The sequence below is a fragment of the Euphorbia lathyris genome, chromosome 1, assembly GCF_963576675.1.
Source record: "Euphorbia lathyris chromosome 1, ddEupLath1.1, whole genome shotgun sequence".
Lineage (NCBI taxonomy): Eukaryota > Viridiplantae > Streptophyta > Magnoliopsida > Malpighiales > Euphorbiaceae > Euphorbia > Euphorbia lathyris.
Genome location: NC_088910.1, coordinates 102626842 through 102649662, shown reverse-complemented (window position 1 = coordinate 102649662; position 22821 = coordinate 102626842). Strand labels below are relative to the sequence as shown.

Below are 22821 nucleotides of genomic sequence, written 5' to 3'. Positions count from 1 at the left end.
AAACATTACTGAACTGAAATATTATTGAACTAAAACATCATTGAACTGAAATATTACTGAACTGAAACATCACTGAACTGAAACATCACTAAACTAAAATATTACTAAACTAAAACATTACTGAACTGAAACACCATTGAACTAAAATATTACTAACTGAATATCACTAAACCAAAACATCACTGAACCGAAACATCACTGAACTAAAACATCACTAAACTAAAACATCACATAACTGAAATATTACTAAACTGAAACCTTACTCATCTGAAACATTACTGAATTGAAACATCATTGAACTAAAACATTATCGAATTGAAACATTACTAAACTGAAATATTACTGAACTGAAATATTACTGAACTAAAACATCACTGAACTAAAATATTACTGAATTGAAACATCACTAAACTGAAATATCACTGAACTGAAACATCACTGAACTGAAATATTACTGAACTGAAAGATCACTGAATTGAAATATTACTGAACTAAAAGATTACTAAAATGAAACATTACTGAACTGAAACATCACTGAACTGAAATATTACTGAACTGAAATATTACTGAACTAAAACATCACTGAACTGAAATATTACTGAACTGAAAAATCATGAAACTGAAATATCACTGAACTGAAATATTATTAAACTGAAACATCACTGAACTGGAACATTACTGAACTCAAAGATTATTAAACTCAAATATTACTAACTTCAAACATAACTGAACTTAAACATCACCCAACTGAAATATTACTGAACTGAAACATTACTAACCTGAAACATTACTAAACTGAAACATTACTGAACTGAAACATCAATAAACTGAAATATTACTGAACTGAAATATTACTGAACTAAAACATCACTGAACTGAAATATTACTAAACTCAAACATTAATGAACTAAAACATCACTGAACTGAAATATTATTGACCTGAAACATCACTGAACTGAAACATTACTGAACTAAAAGAGTACTAAACTGAAATATTACTGAACTAAAACATTACCAAACTCAAATATTACTGAATAGAAATATTATTTCACTCAAATATAACAGAACTCAAATATAATTGAACTCAAATATAACTGAACTCAAATATAACTAAACTCAAACATCACTCAACTGAAACATTACTGAACTAAAACATTACTAAACTGAAACATTAATGAACCAAAACATTACTGAACTGAATGTTATTGAACTGAAACATCACTGAACTGAAATATTACTAAACTGAAACATTAATGAACTAAAACATCACTGAATTGAAACATTACTGAACTGAATATCACTGAATCAAAACATCATTGAAGTGAAACATCATTGAATTGAAACATCACTGAACCGAAATATCACTGAACTGAAAAATCACTTAACTGAAACATCACTGAATTGAAATATTACTAAACTGAAACCTTACTCAACCGAAACTTTACTGAACTAAAATATCAATGAACTGAAACATTACCGAATTGAAACATTACTAAGCTGAAACATTACTGAACTAAAATATTACTGAACTAAAACATCACTGAATTGAAATATTACTCAACTGAAACATCACTAAATTAAAACATCTCTCAATCGAAACATCACTGAACCGAAACATCACTCAACTGAAACATTACTGAACTAAAAATACTAATGAACTAAAACATCATTGAACTAAAACATTAGTGAACTCAAAGATTACTGAAATCAAAGATTACTGAACTGAAACATTACTGAACTGAAACATCACTGAATTGAAACATTATTAAATTGAAACATTACTAAATTGAAACATTACTGAACTCAAACATCACTAAACTGAAATATTACTAAACTGAATATCACTGAATCAAAACATCATTGAACTGAAATATCACTAAACTGAAATATCACTGAACCGAAATATCACTGAACTAAAACATTACTGAACTAAAACATCACTTAACTGAAACATCACTGAACTAAAATATTACTAAACTGAAACCTTACTCAATGGAAACATTACTGAACTAAAACATCATTGAACTGAAACATTACCAAATTGAAACATTACTAGGCTGAAACATTATTGAACTAAAATATTACTGAACTAAAATCTCATTAAATTGAAATATTACTGAACTGAAACATCACTAAACTGAAACATCTCTGAATAGAAACATCATTGAACCGAAACATCACTCAACTGAAACATTACTGAACTAAAAATATTACTGAAATAAAACATTACCAAAATCAAAGATTATTGAACTCAAACATTACTGAACTGAAAACATCACTGAACTGAAACATTACTAAATTGAAACATTACTAAACTGAAACATTACTAAACTCAAACATCACTGAACTGAAACATTACTAATATTGCTAAAAGGAAACATTAGTGAACTAAAACATCAATGAACTGAAATATTAAAAACTGAAAACCACTCAACCGAAACATCACTGAACTGAAACATCGTTGAACCGAAACATCGTTGAACCGAAACCTCACTGAACTGAAACATTAATAAACTGAAATATTACAAAATTGAAATATTACTAAACTAAAACATCACTTAACTGAAACATTACTGAACTGAAACATTACTTAACTGAAACAGTACTGAACTGAAACATCACTCAACTGAAACATTATTAAATTGAAACATCACTGAACTGGAATATTAGTGAACTGAAACATCAATTAACTGAAATATTATTAAACTAAAAGATTACTAAACTGAAACATTACTGAACTGAAACATCACTGAATTGAAACATTACTAAACTCAAACATTACTGAACTGAAATATTACTAAACTGAAACATTACTGAACTGAAACATTACACAACTGAAGTATTACTAAACTGAAACATCACTCAACTAAAACATTACTGAACTAAAACCTTACTGAACTGAAATATTACTCAACTGAAACATTACTCAACTAAAGCATCAATGAACTAAAACATCACAGAACTGCAATATTTTTGAACTGAAACAATATTGAACTAAAACATCACAGAACTGAAACCTTAGTGAACTAAAACATCACTGAACTAAAATATTACTGAACTCAAAAATTACTAAACTGAAACATTACTGAACTGGAACATCACTCAACTAAAACATTACTGAACTGAAAGATTACTGAACCGAAACACCACTGAACTGAAACATTACTGAACTGAAACATCACTAAATTGAAACATCACTAAACTAAAATATTACTAAACTGAAACCTTACACAACTGAAACCTTACTAAACTGAAACATCACTAAACTGAAACATCACTAAACTGAAACATCACTAAACTGAAATATTACTAAACTGAAACCTTACACAACTAAATCATTACTGAGCTGAAACATCACTCAACTGAAATAATACCGAATTGAAACATTACTAAACTGAAACATTACTGAACTGAAATATTAATGAACTAAAAGATCATTGAACTGATATATTACTGAAATTTCACTATCACTAAATTTAAACATCACTGAATAGATATATCACTAAACTGAAATATTACAAATCTGAAACACTACTCAACTGAAACATTACTGAACTGAAACATTACTGAACTGAAATATTACTGAATTGAAACATTATCAAACTAAAATATTAGTGAACTGGAACATCACTCAACTGAAACATCACTGAACTGAAATATTACTAAACGGAAACATTACTAAACTGAAACATTATTGAACTCAAAGATAACTAAACTGGATAATTGCTAAACTGAAACATACTAAACTGAAACATTACTGAACTTAAATGTTACTGAATTGAAACTTTACTGAACTGAAACATCACTGAACTGAAACTTTACTAAACTCAAACGTTACTAAACTGAAACATTACTAAACTGAAACCTTACTAAACTGAAACATTACTAAACTGAAACATCACTCGACCAAAATATTACTAAACTGAAACACCACTCAATAGAAATATTACTGAACTGAAATAATACTAAACTCAAACACCACACAACTGAAACATTACTTAACTGAAATATTACTGAACTGAAACATTACTAAGTTGAAACATTACTAAACGGAAACACCACTCAACTGAAACATTACTGAACTGAAATAATACTGAACTAAAACACTACTCAACTGAAACATTACTAAACTGAAATATTACTAAACTATAACATTATTGAATTGAATAATCACTCAACTGAAACATTGCTAAAATCAAACACCACCCAACTGAAACATTACTGAACTGAAACATTACTGAACTGAAATATCCCTGAACTGAAACATCTCTGAACTGAAACATTACTGGACTTAAACATTACTGAACATCAACATTACTAAACTGAAACATTACTGAACTGAATAATCACTCAACTGAAATATTACTAAACTGAATGTCATTAAACCGAAACATCACTAAATTGAAACATCATTGAATCGAAACATCACTGAACTGGAACATCACTGAACTGAAACATCACTTAACTGAAACATCACTAAACTGAAATATTACTAAATTGAAACCGTACTCAACTGAAACATTAATGAATTGAAATGTAAGTGAACTGAAAAATTACCGAACTGAAACATTACCGAACTGAAACATTACCGAATTGAAACATTACTAAACTGAAATATTACTGAACTGAAATATTACTGAAATAAAATATCACTGAACTGAAATATTATAGAACTGAAACATCACTAAACTGAAATATCACTGAACTGAAATATTACTGAACTGAAACATCACTAAACTGAAACATCAATGAACTGAAACATTACTGAACTAAATATTACTGAACTGAGACATTACTCAACTGAAATATTACTAAATTGAAATGTTAGTAAACTGAAACATCACTCAACTTGAACATTACCGAAGTGAAATGAACTGAAATATTACTGAACTGAAATATCACTTTTTTTTTTTTTTTTTTTTTCGGCCCGGTCGCATTACGCGTCCCCGCTGAGCGAGGGTCCGGGGAGGGGTCCCACCACAAGGGTGTATTGGGGGCAAGCCTTCCCTTGCCAATTTAATTGGCAAGAGGCCGCTCCTAAGACTCGAACCCGTGACCTCTGGTCACACGGCAACAACGTTTTACCGTTGCGCCATCAGTTTAGTGAACTGAAATATCACTAAACTGAAATATTACTAAACTGAATATCATTGAACCAAAAAATCACTGAACCGAAATATCACTGAACTGAAACATCACTTAACTGAAATATCATTAAACTGAAATATTACTCAACTGAAACCTTACTCAACTAAAATATTACTAAACTGAAATGTCACTGAACTGAGATATTACCGAGTTGAAACACTATTAAACTGAAACATCACTGAACTGATATATCACTAAACTGAAATATTACTAAACTGAAACATTACTCAACTGAAACATTACTCAACTGAAACATTACTAAACTGAAACATTATTGAATTGAAACACTATTAACCTGAAATATTACTGAACTAAAACATCACTAAACAGAAATATCAATGAACTGAAACATCACTGGACTAAAATATTACTAAACTAAAACATTACTGAACTCAAAGATTACTAAACTGAAATATTATTGAACTGAAACATCACTGAACTGAAACATTACTGAACTGAAACATTACTAAACTGAAACATCACTGTATTAAAATATTACTAAACTCAAACATTACTAAAATGAAACATTAATAAACTGAAACATTATTGAACTGAAACATTACTGAACTGAAAGTGCACTCAACTGAAATATTACTGAACTGAAACTTTACTAAACTGAAATAATAATAAATTAAAACACCACTCAACTGAAACATTACTGAACTGAAACAATATTGAACTAAAACACCACTCAAGTGAAACATTATTGAAATGAAATATTATTGAACTAAAACATCCCTTAACTAAAATATTACTAAACTAAAACATTACTCAACTAAAACATCACTAAACTATATATTTTTAGGATTGCTAGTGCAATTTAAAATCCTTAGCTTTTTTTACTTCTTTAAATTTCATTTATTTATAAACAGTCATTGAGCTTACAATCCCCAACCTAACATAACATAACTTAGTGTAACGTGACGTAACTTAACGTAACATAACATAACGTAGCGTAACTTTTTTTTTTGAAACAGAGATAAACTTTATTAAACATCACAAAACATGTCTCTTACAATGGCATCATCGATCCAACTCGGTTCAGAAAAAGAAATGTAATTGTTAGCTAAGGAACCAGCCTGTCTTGCCATCGCATGAGCAGTTGTAACTTAACGTAACCTAACCTAACTTAACGTAACATAATGTAATGTAACTTGACACGACATAATGTAACTTGACACAACATAATGTTTCATAACATGATGTAATGTATCGTAGTGCGATGTAACGTAACATAACATAACGTAATGACATAACGTAACATAACATAATGTAATATGACATAATGTAACATGACATAACGTAACATAATCTGATGTAACGTAATGTGACATAATGTAACATGACATAACATGACGTAACATAATGTGACATAAAGTGAGGTAGCGTGACGTGATGTGATGTGACGTGACGTGACGTGACGTGACATGACATGACGTGATGTAACGTAACGTAACGTAACGTAATGTAATATAATCTAACGTGACGTGACATAACATAATGTAATGTGACATAACATAACATAAGTAACATAACTTGACATGACATAACTTGACATGACTTAACGTGATATGACGTAGCATAACGTAATGTTATGTAACTTAACGTGATGCAATGTAACATAACATAATAATATAAGCTCAATTTACGTAAAGGTATTATGTTACAAAATCAAAATAACCTAGTTTCGCGAAAAATGTTACTTTAATGTAAAAAATTTAAAATTTACGCCAATCTCACATCTTTAGAGATAATTTATGTAAAGTTGGACTTAATTAACGTAAAGTTGTATTTTACAAAAAAATAAAAATAAATCCATTAACATTGCGAAAAATCAAGTTTTACGTAAAACATTTGAACTTTACGTAAATCTTATATGTTTAGGTAACGTTACGTTATGTTATATTACATAACGTAATGTAACTTAATGCTACGTAAGTAACATAACTAATGTGACACAACGTAATATAAATTAACGTGACCATTCAACTTTACACTTTTTAACACATGTGGCCACTCAATGCCTCAACACGACCATTAACGGTCTAAAAATAAAAAATTCTAAGAACTCATAATATTATAAGCAACTTAAATTTTTGAAAATTTTCGTTTTCAGACCATTTTGGTGTTGTTTGGTTAGGAAAGAAGTGGATTTTTAGAGAGAGAAATTTTCAAAAATTGTGATTTTGGAAAATAAAATTTAATTGTTGAATATTTTCATTTTGAGTTCATTAAGGGCCATTTTGAAAATTTATTTAAAGTTTAGTGGCTATAAATATTAAAAGGTGTAAAGTTAAGTGAATTTCATATTAAATTTATAAAATTCAGTAGTCATATCGCTAAAAAAATAAAGTTTAGTAGCCATTGGTGTAATTTACGCTATAATAAAGTATCAGCCAAAATATATATAAAAAAGCACTGTAGATAATTAAATAGGAATTAATTAATTAACAAGTTAAAGTATGTTATATTATAAATGCAAATTAGTTAACAACTTATTAACTATAAACTGTTTGGTTTCTATCACAAAAAAACTACGGACTGTTTAGTTTTTTAATTGATTTTATTATATGGTTTTTTTATACTCCATATACAAAACAAAAATGTAATCACGATGCTTTTGATTTGAATAAAAAATTGGAAGCAGAAGCAAAGTTTATAGTATTGTCTTGTGATTTGGTATATCTAATACCAACTAGATTTTCGCATCTTAAAAAGTTCATTTTTAATGTGTGAATAATCTTAAAAATTTATTGGTAATTCAGTAACTAAAATCAATGATGCATACGTGTTTTTTTAAATTTAAATTAACTTTTATTGTTTTATTTTTACATTTTCTTTAAATATTATAATTTAATTATTTAAGTTAAAAAATATTTATTATTTAATCATTTTCTTTATTGGTTCAAAAAAAAATATTTATTATTATAACACATGCGGTCCTGATGGGTTTGTTAGCCAAAGGGACAGTCTCAGTCTTTTTACCTGTTTGATCTCTTTATTTTCAAAAACACATTGTAAGATCCTTATATTCTGTCAATATTAACTACTTGGTCTTTATGTCTAGTTTCTTTTAGATTTTTAACCGAACATAACTTACCTTTTAGGACAACCATAGTAGATACAAAATGACCATATTACTCTGTTATTTTCAGTCTGTCGGTTTATGTCAAATATAATGGTTAAAAATTTTTAAAAAAATCAGAAGGACCAAAGTATTAATATTGACAAAAAAATAAAAATATTATAATGTGTTTTTCAAAATAGAGAGACTAAATAATATGTTAAATAAAAAGAAGAGGACTAATAAATTATTTATCCTTAGCCAAATATGCGCACTGGCTAGATGCAATCCCACATGAGGTTTGGTAAGGGTTTAATTCATTTCCATATCTATCTAGAAATTATAAAGTTTTTCATTTTTGAGTATATAATATTTACAATTTAAATACTCTGAATTATTATTTTTTTAGGAAATTATTATTATTATTATTATTATTAAAGGGTGTCTTCTATATTTATTTTATTTTTAACAAAGTAAGCTTTACTTTATTTTTCCACCATTGGATGATGATCAAATTTGACAAAGTAATTTCTTCCAATAAAAAAATTCAAATTTTATCAAAAACAAAATGAGCATAACCTCTCCCTTAACGACTTTTAATATAATTATATGTTTTACCCTTTGTCATTGTGAAATACACAACCATTAAAATACTTTTTTTTTTGTTGTTGTGAAGTTTTAACTATAGCAGCAACAATGAATTATTTAATTAAATCTATTACAACTCTTATCTTGCATTAGAAATTTAGTAAATTATATTGTATCTTTTAAATTTACCAGATTAAATTATATACAACTTCTCTCTCTCTCTCTCTCTCACACATATATATATATATATATATATAAAATAAAGACATTGATTAATTTGTACTTTCATCTCCTAATTTATAGCTTAATTTTTTTTCATATTTTGATTTTGATAATCTATGCACATTTCAATTCCAAACCGTATGCGACCCTACATATAACTATCAAAATAAGCAAACCATACCAAACCATACTTCACACTTATCGATCAAAATAAGTGCAATCTTCCCCTACATTCAATAGTAATAAAAATCAAATTGGAATCCTTAATCTGCTAAAAAGAAAAAAAAGAAAAAGAAAACAATTCCTTTGTGTTCAGTAGTATTATTGTTTCTTAAAAGAAATTATACCAAAATGAGATATTACTTGATTGCATTTTTAATCAAATAATTAAACTATAAACAAAAGCTAATGCAAAACTATTAAAAAAAATAAAACTAAAAGAATGCAGTAGAGAAAAAAAAGGGACATGTGGTTAACTTTGAACATAATAATATTGACATAGATATTGTTGTGGAAGCCCATGAATCATTGTTGAAATGAATTCATTGACTACCACAATCAAATTTTGCACAGAAGAAACCAATATAATGGGAGACATAAGAAAAACAGTATCTTCCATTTTTTTTTGGTAGAAACAGGAAAGAAAAAAACAAACAAAAACAGACTACCCCGGGATCAACCTAGGAAGGCTGACCCCAATCATATCTTCAAACAGAAGAGACGAGAGAAAGATGGGAGGAACAGATAGGGTAGAAACACCTAACATCCCCTCATGCCCAGCTGTCGCCAGGCGATCCGCAACCCGGTTCTGTTCCCTATAGATGTGGTTGAAACTTAAGAACTCAAAGGAAGGGTGAAGCCTTAAAATGGCTTTAATAAGATTTTGGCTGTTAAGACAAATAGCTTGATTATTTGAAATCCTGTTGATTGCCTCCAAGTTATCAGATTCCACAGATAACCTCCTAACACCCAGGTTAATAGCAAGCTTGATACCTGAGAGAATACCCCAAAGTTCTGCCGAAAAGGAGGAGCCCATCCCCCAGGTTATGGGTGAAACCAGCCAGCCAGGCGCCACCCGCATCACGAAGAACTCCACCGGCAGCAATTTTGCCATTGCTGAGGCAGGAGCCATCCGTATTCAGCTTCACAACCCCTTCTCTAGGTTTGCTCCAACCAATGAGATGGACCTCTCTTTTCTGGGTAGAATTGACCAGGGGATCCCCTTTAAGCTCTCAGTAATTATAGAGAGTTTTTTCGAGAAGAAATCAAGTAAATCAGGAATAAGGACAGTTTTATCAGCAAAGATCTCCTCGTTCCTCCACTTCCAAATCTGGTGACAGATAATAGCAAGGAAAATGTCACCATGTACCATGTTAGCCAATAACCTCCCACTAACTCCATCAGAGAACCAGTCAACCTCAGACTGAGCCATGAAGGAAGGGAGAGAGTGGTGGGGGAGAATCTTCTTCCACACCTCCTTACTCTTGGGGCAATCCCTCAGAGCATGGCACAGAGTTTCAATATGGCCTCTGCATCTACTGCAGGCCCCTGAATCCGCCAAGTGCCGTCTGTGTCTATCCGAGTTAGTGAGCAACCTGTTCTTGACTCCCAGCCAAAAGAAGCTCCTAATACGGTAAGGGATTTTAAGGGCCCAAATGGACATCCAGATATCCGAGGGAGGATCGACCCTGTTTTGGGTAAAGGCTTCATAGGTTGACTTACAAGAGTAAGCGCCGTTGCTGGTCAGGGCCCAGCAATGTCTGTCCTTGTCTTCCTCTTGATTACTAATCTTAACTCCTCTAATTTTGAGGAGGGTCTCCAGGTTAAAGAAGGTATCAAACTTTGACCAGATCCAGTCACCCTCTGAGTTCACCACATCGGCGATTTTCCAGCTACGGATGTTGCAAGGCGGGGCAGATCTACACACTTCTATAAGTGGTTTGTCACCAATCCAAGTGTCAAACCAGAAACTGATGGACTTACCATTACCCACCTCCAGGCCAACCCCCGTGCAGAACTCAGCAAACACAGCGCTAAGACCTTTCCAGAGGAAGGAGCAACTGACAACTCTCTCCTTCGGGCCACCAAAAATTTTGTCTTTCCGATACTTGCCACAGAGAAGACGAACCCAAAGAGAGGATGGATTTTGCCACATTCTCCAGAGAAGCTTCATTAACAGGACTTTATTGTTGTCCTTAGTTTGTCTGATGCCAAGTCCCCCCCTGCTTTTCGGCTGACAGACCTCCTTCCAAGGGACCAGGTGAATCTTTTTCCCTTCTCCAGATTCTCCCCAAAGGAAGCGCTGGTTAATCTTATCAAGCTCATTGAGAACCGGCTCAGGAAGTCTACAGGCTTGCATGATATGGTTTGGAGCCGCGCAGTTGACGGACTGGATTAAGGTAAGACGGCCTGCAAGGGAAAGAGAATTAGCTTTCCAACTTGCACACAAACCGTTAGTTTTATCCAAAGTATCTTTAAAGGAGGCTTTGGAGACCCTGTCACTATGAAGAGGAACCCCAAGATACTTCCCCAAAGACTGAGTAAGGGGGATGCCGGATAGATCACTAAGCCTTCTGCACCTGCCATTGTCCATGTTCTTAGAGCAAAGCATATGAGATTTTTGAATATTAATCTTCTGGCTGGACGCATTACAGAAGCAATTAAGGATTTCCATTACCACACTAATTTGCTCCTCATTACCTTCAACGAACAACATCACATCATCCGCGAAGAACAAGTGGGTAATAGGAGGGCACTGTTTATTGATGGAAACAGGGTGGAGGATCCCCTTGCTCACCGCCTCTTGGATCAGGTGCGACAATCTTTCCATAGCAATAACAAAAAGAAAGGGGCTCATAGGATCTCCTTGGCGAATACCCCTGAAGGGGGAGAACTCATCAGACGTGTCTCCATTGATCATAACCTGGAAAACCGGAGAGGATATGCACTTCTCAATTAAATTCCTCCAGTTTTCTGGGATACCAGCTTTTAACAGACTATCCAGAAGAAAGCTCCAGTTCAAGCGATCATAAGCTTTCTCCAGATCCAGTTTGAGAGCCACGATCCCTTTCCTACCTTTCTTCATCTTCATGGAGTGGACCATTTCCTGGGCAATAACAACATTATCCATAATTTGCATGCCAGGAACAAAAATCCCTTGATTCTGGCTAATAATATCCGGAAGGATTCGCCAGATTCTATTAGCCACAATCTTAGTGATAGCTTTATAAAGCACATTGCAAAGACTGATAGGCCTCATTTGAAGAAAGGAGGAAGGCTTATCAACTTTAGGGATCAGAACAAAGAGGGTTTTATTAACCAGCCTAATGTCACTGGAACCACCAAAAACACCTAACACAAAACTGTAAATTCCCTCCTTCACAGTATCTCAGTGTTTATGGTAGAAGCTAGCAGGGATACCATCGATCCCTGGAGCCTTGGTAGAACCGATGCTGGAGAAAGCCAGATCAATTTCTTTCAGGTCAATAGGTTGGAAAGCTTCCTTCATAGCTTCCTCCCCCAACCTAGGAAAGGAGATCCCAAAGTGGGCACTCATCAAGTCCACCGCTTCCTCTTTAAAGAGGTCTTTGTAGAAATCAAGGGCAAGGTGCCGAATATCCTCTTCCTCAAAAGTCCAAACACCATTGGAGTCTTTGATGACATCGATCCTATTCCTCTGTCTCCTAATAATCGTTGAAAGGTGGAAAAACCTGGTATTCCGGTCTCCGTCCTTGATCCAAGCCTTCCTAGATTTCTGGAACCAAAGAAGCTCTTCCTGTCTAAGAACAACTTCCAACTCATTTTGGAGGGATCTAAGATGGCAGTTCAAACTGTGATCAAAACGGACCTCCAAACAACGTTGGATGCCTTCCATTCTTCTCAAAAGTTTGTTTTTCCTTCTGATAATATGGCCAAAGATGTTTTTATTCCATCCTTCCACATTCCTCCTGAACCCTTCAGCAGCACGGAGAACATCAGAGTGAGGATGCCAATTGTTTTTGACAAAATCCTTAAACTCAGGATGAGAATCCCAAGCAACAAGATACCTAAACGGTCTATTCCCTTTAAGCCGATTGCTTTTAACCAGCTTAACGATGATAGGACAATGGTCAGAATGACGGAAAGGGAGATTAAGCACATTGACCTCGGGAAAACGATAGATAGCAGCAACATTAGCGTAAACCTTGTCCAAACGAACAAACACGCTATTCCTTTTCCAGGTAAACTTGTGACCAGCGGCTCCCAGGTCCGACAGCCTGCATAAATCCATACTCTGCTTATGATTAAGGCACCGGTTCACATAATGATTACCCTCTCCTCTCTGATCACTCATAAGGGCAATGTCATTAAAGTCCCCAGCCACCATCCAAGCATCCACCATGCTAGTACTAATAGAGAACAGGATCTCCCACAGCCTTCTCCGGTTAGTCAAAACGGGATCGGCATAAACAAAGGTGACAAAAAAAAGGTTTATTACCAGGGTAACACACCTTACAATGAATGAATTGACTATCCATACTAATAATGTCAATATTAACTTGACCTGGCTTCCAAAAAAGCCAAATCCCCCCAGCCCGACTAGTAGCTTCCGATCTGACACAACTCCAATTCTTAAACTTTCTAACCACTTCATCAGCTTTGGAACCACTAACTTTGGTCTCCAGAAGAGCAAAACAAGAAGGATTAAATTGCTTAATAAGATCATTAACGTGGATGCGGGTAGCCTTGCTTGTCGCACCTCTAACATTCCAAACAAAGAAGTCCATCAGAAAGGAAGACAACTGACACAAGCCCATACCTTAGATCAGGTATTTATTCGGGGCTCCGGAGAGCCTAGAAGAGGTACCAGAAGGTCCCTTTTTATCCCAAGAATCCAACCCATTATGGTTCTTTCTAGGTTTAGCTCTGGGTTTCTTCATATTCAATTTATTAATTCCCATAGCTTTTCCAATAGGAACATCAACAAGAGGATTCAAAATACTAACCTCCTTATTCAATAATTTCCCTGAAGAGGGGAATGTCTGGGAGCTCCCTTTGGCATCAGCTTTAGAGACAAAAAGAGGATTAATAGAATCACCTAGAATGGAGGCAGGCTCGGCCGATTCCAGGCCTGGCATGCTTAATTCCAAATGCTCATTAGCAGGATCTAAATCCTGTCCCTCCTCCCTGGACAAGACACTGAACCTAGACCCCGAACCAGAAGTTGAGGCCTCACCAGCATCACCACCCCTTCTAATATCAGGGCCCCTGACCTTGGTCTCAGGAGCAATATGGAGAGAGGTCATCTCTTTACTGATATCAGGAGAATGGCTCCTAACAACATTAGCACGTGGCTTTCTTCTAGCTGACCTTTTGGCAAGCATCTATGGGCCAAAATTCCTACCATCCCCTTGATTCTCCTCAACTCTACCTATGGTAGGTTCAACCCTCGCTTCCACCACCTTCCTCTTCTGAGGGCATCCATCAAAGGTATGGCCAAACATGCCACACTCATAGCAGATATTATGTAGACCTTCATATTCAATATGAAAGACTTTATTCTGAACACATAATTTGGACAGAAGAGGCTTAGCGAGATCAATATCAATACAAACCCTGGCGAACTTGCCCCTTACTGCCCCAACGGTAGTCTTATCAACATGGTGAACCTTCCCAACAAGGCCACCAATCTTATTCAAGAATCTTTTATTGTAGTATTCAATAGGTAGACCTGGGAATCTAACCCAGGTAAGGATCCTGTTTACAGAACAATCATGAGGATTGAAATTTGGGACCCAAGGCCTTATAGCCAAAACATGATTGGAAATGATGTAAGGACCACCATTAATAACTGCATTGAAGTCCTCTGCACTAGTAAACTTAATGACATAAAAATCATTCTCCAGGTCCGTAATGGACACCTTCCCTTTCTTTGTCCATTGAGCCTGGATCCTCTGGGCAAAGTAGTTAAAGCTAATCCTTTTCCCAAGAACAGTTACAATTAGTGCAAGTTTCCACTTAGATCTAAGGAAACGCTTGTCCTCAGAGGAGAGACGAATCTTAGGACATAGCGGGTCCTCTTGATCTCCATCTTCAATATCAGAGTCAGAAAAGAACTCTTCCGAGTCATCCTCGATAGTATCATCTTCCATCATGGGTTCCTCCTCAACCACCCCCAGCACCTTATCCCTCCAGGATGAGTTCCCCCAATCATTCTTGAAATTAAGATTTCCATTAGAAACCACAGTTTGATTCAGGCCCGGGACAGCACTAGAGCTAGGGTTAAAGGACTGGATCCTCGCACTGCCATCAAAAACTCCAAACGGCAACCCTGAGGCATCAGAACTCATATCCGCACCTTTACACGGGCTTTGGATACCCAAACTCCCTGAAATAGGTCTCGAAGCCATCCTCCCCGCAATCTTCGCGGCCTGCGCGGTAAGTGCGACAAGCGCGGCCTGCGCGGTCTGTGCGGCAAGCGCGGCCTGCGCGGCCAGAGACATCTCAAAGCCTTGCGCGAGACCTGGCGTAGGTATCCCCTTCCGCCCTACACTCTCCTGCCCAGCACCATTGGCCTGCGCGGCCAGAACCAGTCCCCGCCCCCCAGCCAGATCGCCAATAATGGCTTCAGTAGAATCTCGCTCCCCCTCCGCCCGAACTTCGAACCCAACCGTCCCCCCAGCCCCTACACCACTAGAATCCCCGGTTGGATCTCGTCCCACATCCCCCTGGCTCACCGGCCGTCCCCGCTCCGACGACCTATCCTGCAATCTCTCTCCGCTCCTTTTCTTTTTAGGAGAACCAGCCGCCGATCTCCCCTCCCTTTCATCATCTGGCGGCCGATCCACCTCCAGAATCACCCCCACCCCCCGATCCGACCCTCCCTGCGTCGATCGACCACCAAAGCCCAACGCCGATGACACCCTCCCCTTAGGTCTAGCTTCCTTCGTCATATCGCCTCAAAAATCGCCAGAGTTGATGACGTAGTATCTTCCACTTTTCATATCTCAACAGTAGAATAAATAGCAGTTTGCTGCAGTTTTATTTCATTCAAATAACTTTAGTTAGAATATCAGTACATGTCAATAAAACCAAATTAAAAAGAAAATGTTTCCTTTATGAAAAAAGGAACAAAATTGAGCAGTTATCTTCAAAAAGCCAATTCATCAAGTTCAAATAACGCATGTGTTAGGTTACAGAATTCTTCATTAACCATGCATAGTTCCAACTTTAAATATATCTCTATCTATAGATATAATCTATTAGGGTTTTCTTTGCCCTTTTTCTGGTTTCTTCCAGCGAAGTGATCGATCTTTGGTTGCTGGTTTTGGTGTTGTCGGTGAGGGATTCCCTAATGGGATCAAAAACAATTAAATTGAGAGTTTTTCACCGGAATTTGCATATATTGAGACTTGTATATAGCATCTTGGCTTACACTTATCTTCTTCTCCCTATACTCTTCCCCTCAAATTTCCCCTTTCTCTCTTCCTTTCTCAATTTCTCTCTGTTAATAGAAAGCACCCGCTTTTGTGCCTTGTTCCTAAGTAGGGCATTTTAAAGTTAGACATAGCAACTAAAGAGTTCTATTAAATTCAAAACTCTCATTTGCTGAAGGGATTTGAAAAACATTTGGATTGGGCTTGGAAGAATAAGGATAGAGTTCTATTACATTCAAAACTCTCATTTGCTGAAAAAAAAATAAAAAATTCGAAACTCTTGTAAATTAAGCTAGGAATGACACATGAGCCAAATCTATAATATCTTGACACATCAGCTTGAGCTCCATAAATTTGACAAGTGGCTTTTAGTTCCACATTTTATATATATAATAGATAACATACAAAAAAAATAGGATTTAATTTTATTTTTAGTTTTTTATTATGTTTTATAAGAAAAACCATGACAATTAATATGAGAGAGAAATATTGTGATTTTGGTTTTATTATGGAGAGAGAATTATACTTTTAGGTAACTTGATAACCTGTTGGCAACCTCCTATAGCAGGTCATTTATTCATAATATAATAGTCTCCATGGATGGAGGCTCTCCATTGAGAACTCTTCCATATATATATATATCAAGTTGCATAAATTACACTATATGATGATTTGAAATTTCTTACCTGCCAATTGTTGTCTCTCATAAAACCATCTTTAAAAAGTAGCTCTCATATGTACTCTACCAATATTGTGATAGTAAACGTCTTCCTATAACCATTATTGTGTTCCATGATTCTGCTATGCTTGTAGTCATCATGTTATAATGACGAGTATGAAACTATGCACATGACCATTTCTCGATGTTGGGTTGCTCTAAATATTTTGTGGTGGGGTCATATAGTTGTCTCGATCTCGTAAATGCCTCGATAAAATCAAAAATTCTATAAACATTAATAGCTCGCTAATACGCCTCATCTATCTTTCTAATTTTTCAGAATTTGGCCTTCACATTCATTCTCGAATGTTGACAACAACATCTAAGTATCACATTTGGAAAAAACAGATTCATCGAATAATCAATTATCTTATGTCTACCCGATATTATGACAAAATTCTCTACATCACCAATACATTCTTTTATCTTGGTAATAAACCAGATTCATGCTTCATTGCTTTTGTTCGGTCCAACCCCAAAAGCAAGAGGATAAATTTGGTTATTACTATCTTTAACCAACTGCAATGTACAATTGGCCGGAATATTTACCTTTAAAAAAATCTTCGTCAACATAAATAACATGCTGAATATGTTTTTTAAACGCTTTAAGTGGATGACTAATATCGAAAAGAAGTACTTGAAGTGACCATCATTCACTACAAGAAAAAACGCTATCACCGACGGCAATAATCTGTCGGTGATGGACTAATTTGCGTCGGTGATCGCTATCACCGACGGAATTCCGCAGATTCACCTGTGTCGGTGTTGACCTCGTAGGTAAGCAGTTGCGAGAAATTTCTACCGACGCAAAAAATTCACCGACACAAATTGTAGTCGGCGTTATGTGTCGGAAATTCCGACTAATTTTAGTAGGTGACTTGCGTCGGAGATTCCGACAACATCACCGACCCACATGTGTCGGTGATTTATTTTTCGAAATATTTATTTAAATAATTTCACCGACGATAATCCGACCAAAATGCGTCGGGAATTGTAAATCATTTTAAATTTATTTTATATTTTATATTTTCTTTTAGTCACTTTATTTGGATTGAAGGCAACTCTAGTGTGTATATATATATATATATTAAAACACAAATAAAAAGATGTTCTAAAAAACACAATTGCAACTATAACACTAAGCAATCTATCACCTGTGTGGTTAGGAAAACAATAAAACCATGAAAATTACATATATTTTTCAATAGCCGTACAATATGTATGTCCAATTTGATGCTATAAAAAGCTCTCTGACTGACTGCATTGCTATTCAAAGCATCTATCGATAATACCAAAAGAGAACACGGATACCTTCTAAGAAGATAAGCCACACTGGCCCAATCTAATAAGCAGAGCTTGATTAGGCCTGAGATACTGAATCTCTAGCTAAAATTGGATTGAAAATTTCTTCAAGGTATGAACTAAAGCGTACCACTTTTCCACAGTATCAATCATATTCCCAAGCTCCCTTTGTATCAGACCCCTACCTCCTGCAAATCAGACCTATATGCAGAATAAAATAAAAAACAGAGTATTTAGTCAACAAAAATGTATGAAATCAAATGGATATTTCTGGACTCATGTAGTATGGTTTTACCTCAAACATCTTTGCACTTGATTCAACTTTCCATTCACGCACTGGATTCAACTTTCCATTCACTATAGTTTGCAAAACAACAATCAAGCAATGATCCCTCATTAGTAATTAGAGGCAAACAAATTCATCGTCCATATTAAATTTCTAATGACCTCAAGCTCCGTTAGTAGCTCATCATAGGAAAGAGCATAACAGAGGGTTCAATAAAGAATACATCTAATCATAGCAAGTATCTACAGCATAAGCTGACTCACCCATATCTGTTAACAAAGTTAATTATCAATTTGCAAATGTTCTCACTAGTTCATAAACAGTAATATAAAAAATGTTTCACTTCTAATCACTCAAAATGTTCAGCTCATACAAGTCTTAGTAAACGGATTAAAAAAAAACTAATCAGCCATACCTGCAGATTTTTTCCCTCTTTGATAAATGGTAGATCAAATAACCTGCTTGAATAATCATTTTCAGCAAACCCCAGCCAAGTCATAATCTCTTCTTTTTACCTTGAAATTAACACGGGAAGCATCATAAGCATGTTCAGAACGATTGAAAGATGAACCATTCTCGTATAAAACTCTATTATTATCTGAATACTAGAATACACTAATTGCATAGATCAAAAGCCATATGAAATTCAGAAATTGCTTTCAGAAAAATTCTAAATATGGTATTTTATGCCTTGAAAGAAGAAATTTTGTTTTTACATTAAAAAGTGCAATAACACAATATTCAGAGATTAGACTAGGCTTTCATTTTTGGACAAAGACCAAATTTTTACCATTAAATTAGGCTTTTGTTTTTTGAATGATGACCAAATTTGTATCATTAAACACATTCAACATGGACTCAGAGATTAAATTAGGCTTTAATAATACATCATCAAATTGTACAATGAGGGAATACTAAACAATGATAGGACAACCAGGAAGTATGATACATAGCAGGAGCTACTGTACAATCATAACTACACCCTTCATTCTAACCTTATGTATATTAAGTGCTTGTTAAAGCTCAAAACTTGCATTAGCAATTTTCTAGAAAATTGCAGTGTCCAAATATTGGGTATGGAACTTATTCGCATGAGGGACAAGAGGGGCAGTGTAAATAAAACCAGAAAGAAATTGTATAATGTCTAGCTAAATATCAAGTTCTTCATGCCAATATTAAGGTTCTCTTTTCCCCCATATTTTCCAAATTATCTTCTGAAACAAACATCCTGGTACTTTCTACTATCAACGTTTCAAAGTTAGTATCCTAGCTTATCATTCTTTCCTGTGTTTGAAATATAAAAGTTCAAGGACCGAATGTAATAAATCTGAAGTTGCGAGGCTCAATAGAACGAACATGCCAAGTTCAAGGACTTAAAGTTGCATTTAGTAGCTTTTGTGTTCTATATACATAATTTATACACTCCAACTTGATTTATCAAGAAATGAACTAGTTAAATGAAGACTTCGTCAGACAGCTCAGCCTATACACTCATTAATCTCTTGAAAAAATTGACAGCATTAATCACTGAAACTATAAGTATAAGAAGCATGTAGAACTTAATAACAAAAGGAAACTTAAAATGAAGGGTTAAAAGTTACCATTTATGGTTTAGTGAATTTCTTTTTTGTCTTCTTACTTGTCATTTTCTTGTTAAACTTTCCTTTAGTCTTGCCAATTCGTGCTCGGGTTCTGGGAATGCTGTTTCTGAATAAGTTCTGAAGCTTAACCTCTTCCTCTACCTCTCTTGTTGGCTTGAAAACCTCAGTAACAGAGGGATCCAATACATCAATTGAGCATTGAAGAGAGACTCCCTCCTCTACAAAGCTTTGGCATCAGCACATCATATATTGGCCCGTAACCACCCATTGCACTTCTCTTCATGGATTCAAACAACTTAAGAGCAAAATTCACCCTCTCAACTCCACAAAGAACACCAATCAAGTCGTAATAGAACTTTCGATCTGGTACACTCCCTAACTGGACAATGAACAGATGAAGTACCCAACAGGTTATAAAAGATGGCATATATTCAACTCAGCTTATATAAAATAAAAGTGAAAAAATCATGTATTATATCAGGATAACATTTAGGGTTGACCTTACTAGCTCACCATCTTTATGAAAGGCTTAATTAGAAGAACAATAAGAAGAAGAGGCCAAGGAGCTGCTTTTGTTACCTTGCCTTTTTGTAGACGAGTGAAAATCAGAAAATAGGAGCTGCAATTTCCTTCTTCGCAGCAACCGGCGGCTAGATTTCAGAGAGGAGGTGACGCCGAGACGGTGGATTTCAGAAAGGACCTGTGGACAAAATCTGAGACCAGGTGAGAAGGTCGTTGTCGGTCAGTCGAATCATTGTTTACCACCACTGTGTGTAATTCTCACCGTGGATCGAATGGTGGAATGGAGGATTTTGGGAGGCAGAGTTGGGGAAGAAGGAAGAACGCAGCCAAGCCAGCCACCAAAGGGAGAAATAAAGATAAACCTAAAAAAAAATGCTTATATACCATCTCTGGAAGCTTCTCAAACCCTATTTTCTTCAGTTCGGTTTGAATCAAAAGAGGGCTTCTTATACTTTTTAATTTTTTAGGAAATCATTTTATTTTAGTTTTATTTTTTTTATTAAGGGATACAATGTAAAAAAATAACTCTAACATTTGCATAGGAGCAATTTTACCCTTAACGTCTAAAACAATGCGATTTTTACCCCTAAAGTTGGGAAGTCGGGTCAATTTCAGATATTATGTTCCTTATTCTGCACCAATTGGATATCAGTTAGTTCCAAAAAAATATTTCATTTATTTTGTGATTTAATAATAGAATTAGAGGTTAAAATCTATAAATTCGATGAAATATTTGATTTTTTTATCCAGCTCATACAAAAGACAATATATTTTTTAATTTTGTTATAAAAAAATTTCACGTCTAATTATATGTTTGTGAATTGTTACAAATTAGTGATAAAATTACGTACATATGAAGTGTAGATGGAAAAATTCATAATCGAGACGTCAGTTTAATAAATTATTTCTCAAATTGATCCAATTTGTCAACTTTAGGGATAAAAATTAGTCTTGATTAGCAAAGTTATGAGTAAAATTGTACCATTTTAGACTATAGGGGTAAAATTCCTCCTTATTATAAATGTTAGGAGTATTTTTGTACCTTATCCTTTTATCAAATATTTTGGAAATTATAAATTATAAATATATATTATTTTATTCACCGACACACTTTCGTCGGTGATTAAAATAAATATGTCGGTGATATCACCGACATTATTCAACACCGACTAATGGTGTTGGTAATGCGAGCGGGAATTATCCCGCTACATATCACCGACACATTATTGGATTGTGTAGGAGAATGTGTAGGTGATTTCCGATGGAAATTTTGTGTCGGTATTCCCTCGGTATTTCATACACATATACTTGTGTCGGTCAATTCCGTCGGTGATACTGATTTTTCTTGTAGTGATTATCAGTTTCAATATGGGTCACTATACCTGGATTGCATTTTTTCAATGTCTCGCAGTAGTCCGATAACAATGTATATGACTCTTTTGGTGAACCCCTAACATCTTCTAAATCCCAACATCTAGCTCTCTAAGCTTGCATGTAAGATATGTTAATTTTATACACTTTCACAAAAACTTTAACAATGTCCTTTGGTCAATGCACTCTATCCTTGAGATCAAACTTATCTATAAGTAATATGTTGGTAACTCGTTTCCCTACTTGCCTATGATATGGTAATATTTGATCTCTGGCACATGTGTGTTTGTCCATATCATCCATTCTTCAAAGCCTAAACATATCGGAATTATGTATTGCAATACCTTTAGCTTACTATTTACATGTCTCGTCATGCTTACATCTAACTTCAAACAAGGACTTATTAGACTTGTACACTCTCCATTCGAACATATTCTTAACTGCGTATTTTCCAAGTGCATATTGCAATTCTCGTTTGTTTGAGAACATATCATGCACCTTTAAACTAGCCACCCCTTTTGATGCACTAGATTCAATAGGAAACATATATACATCATGGAACTCTAGTAGCCCTCGAAATGGAT

At 34.7% G+C, this 22821-nt stretch overlaps 1 long non-coding RNA gene across 2 annotated transcripts; it reads right to left on the bottom strand.

Moving 5' to 3' along the window:
- Positions 1-18317: 18317 nt before the first annotated feature.
- On the bottom strand, positions 18318-21230 carry LOC136209308 (uncharacterized). 2 transcript variants are annotated; one of them, XR_010677465.1, is made up of 6 exons: positions 21129-21229; positions 20924-21044; positions 20345-20723; positions 19159-19258; positions 18753-18814; positions 18318-18658 (listed from the first exon to the last, which is right to left on the bottom strand). It is a non-coding gene; the product is annotated as an uncharacterized lncRNA (long non-coding RNA). The 2 variants fall into 2 exon arrangements; XR_010677463.1 differs by having other exon boundaries at positions 20924-21230.
- Positions 21231-22821: the final 1591 nt, after the last annotated feature.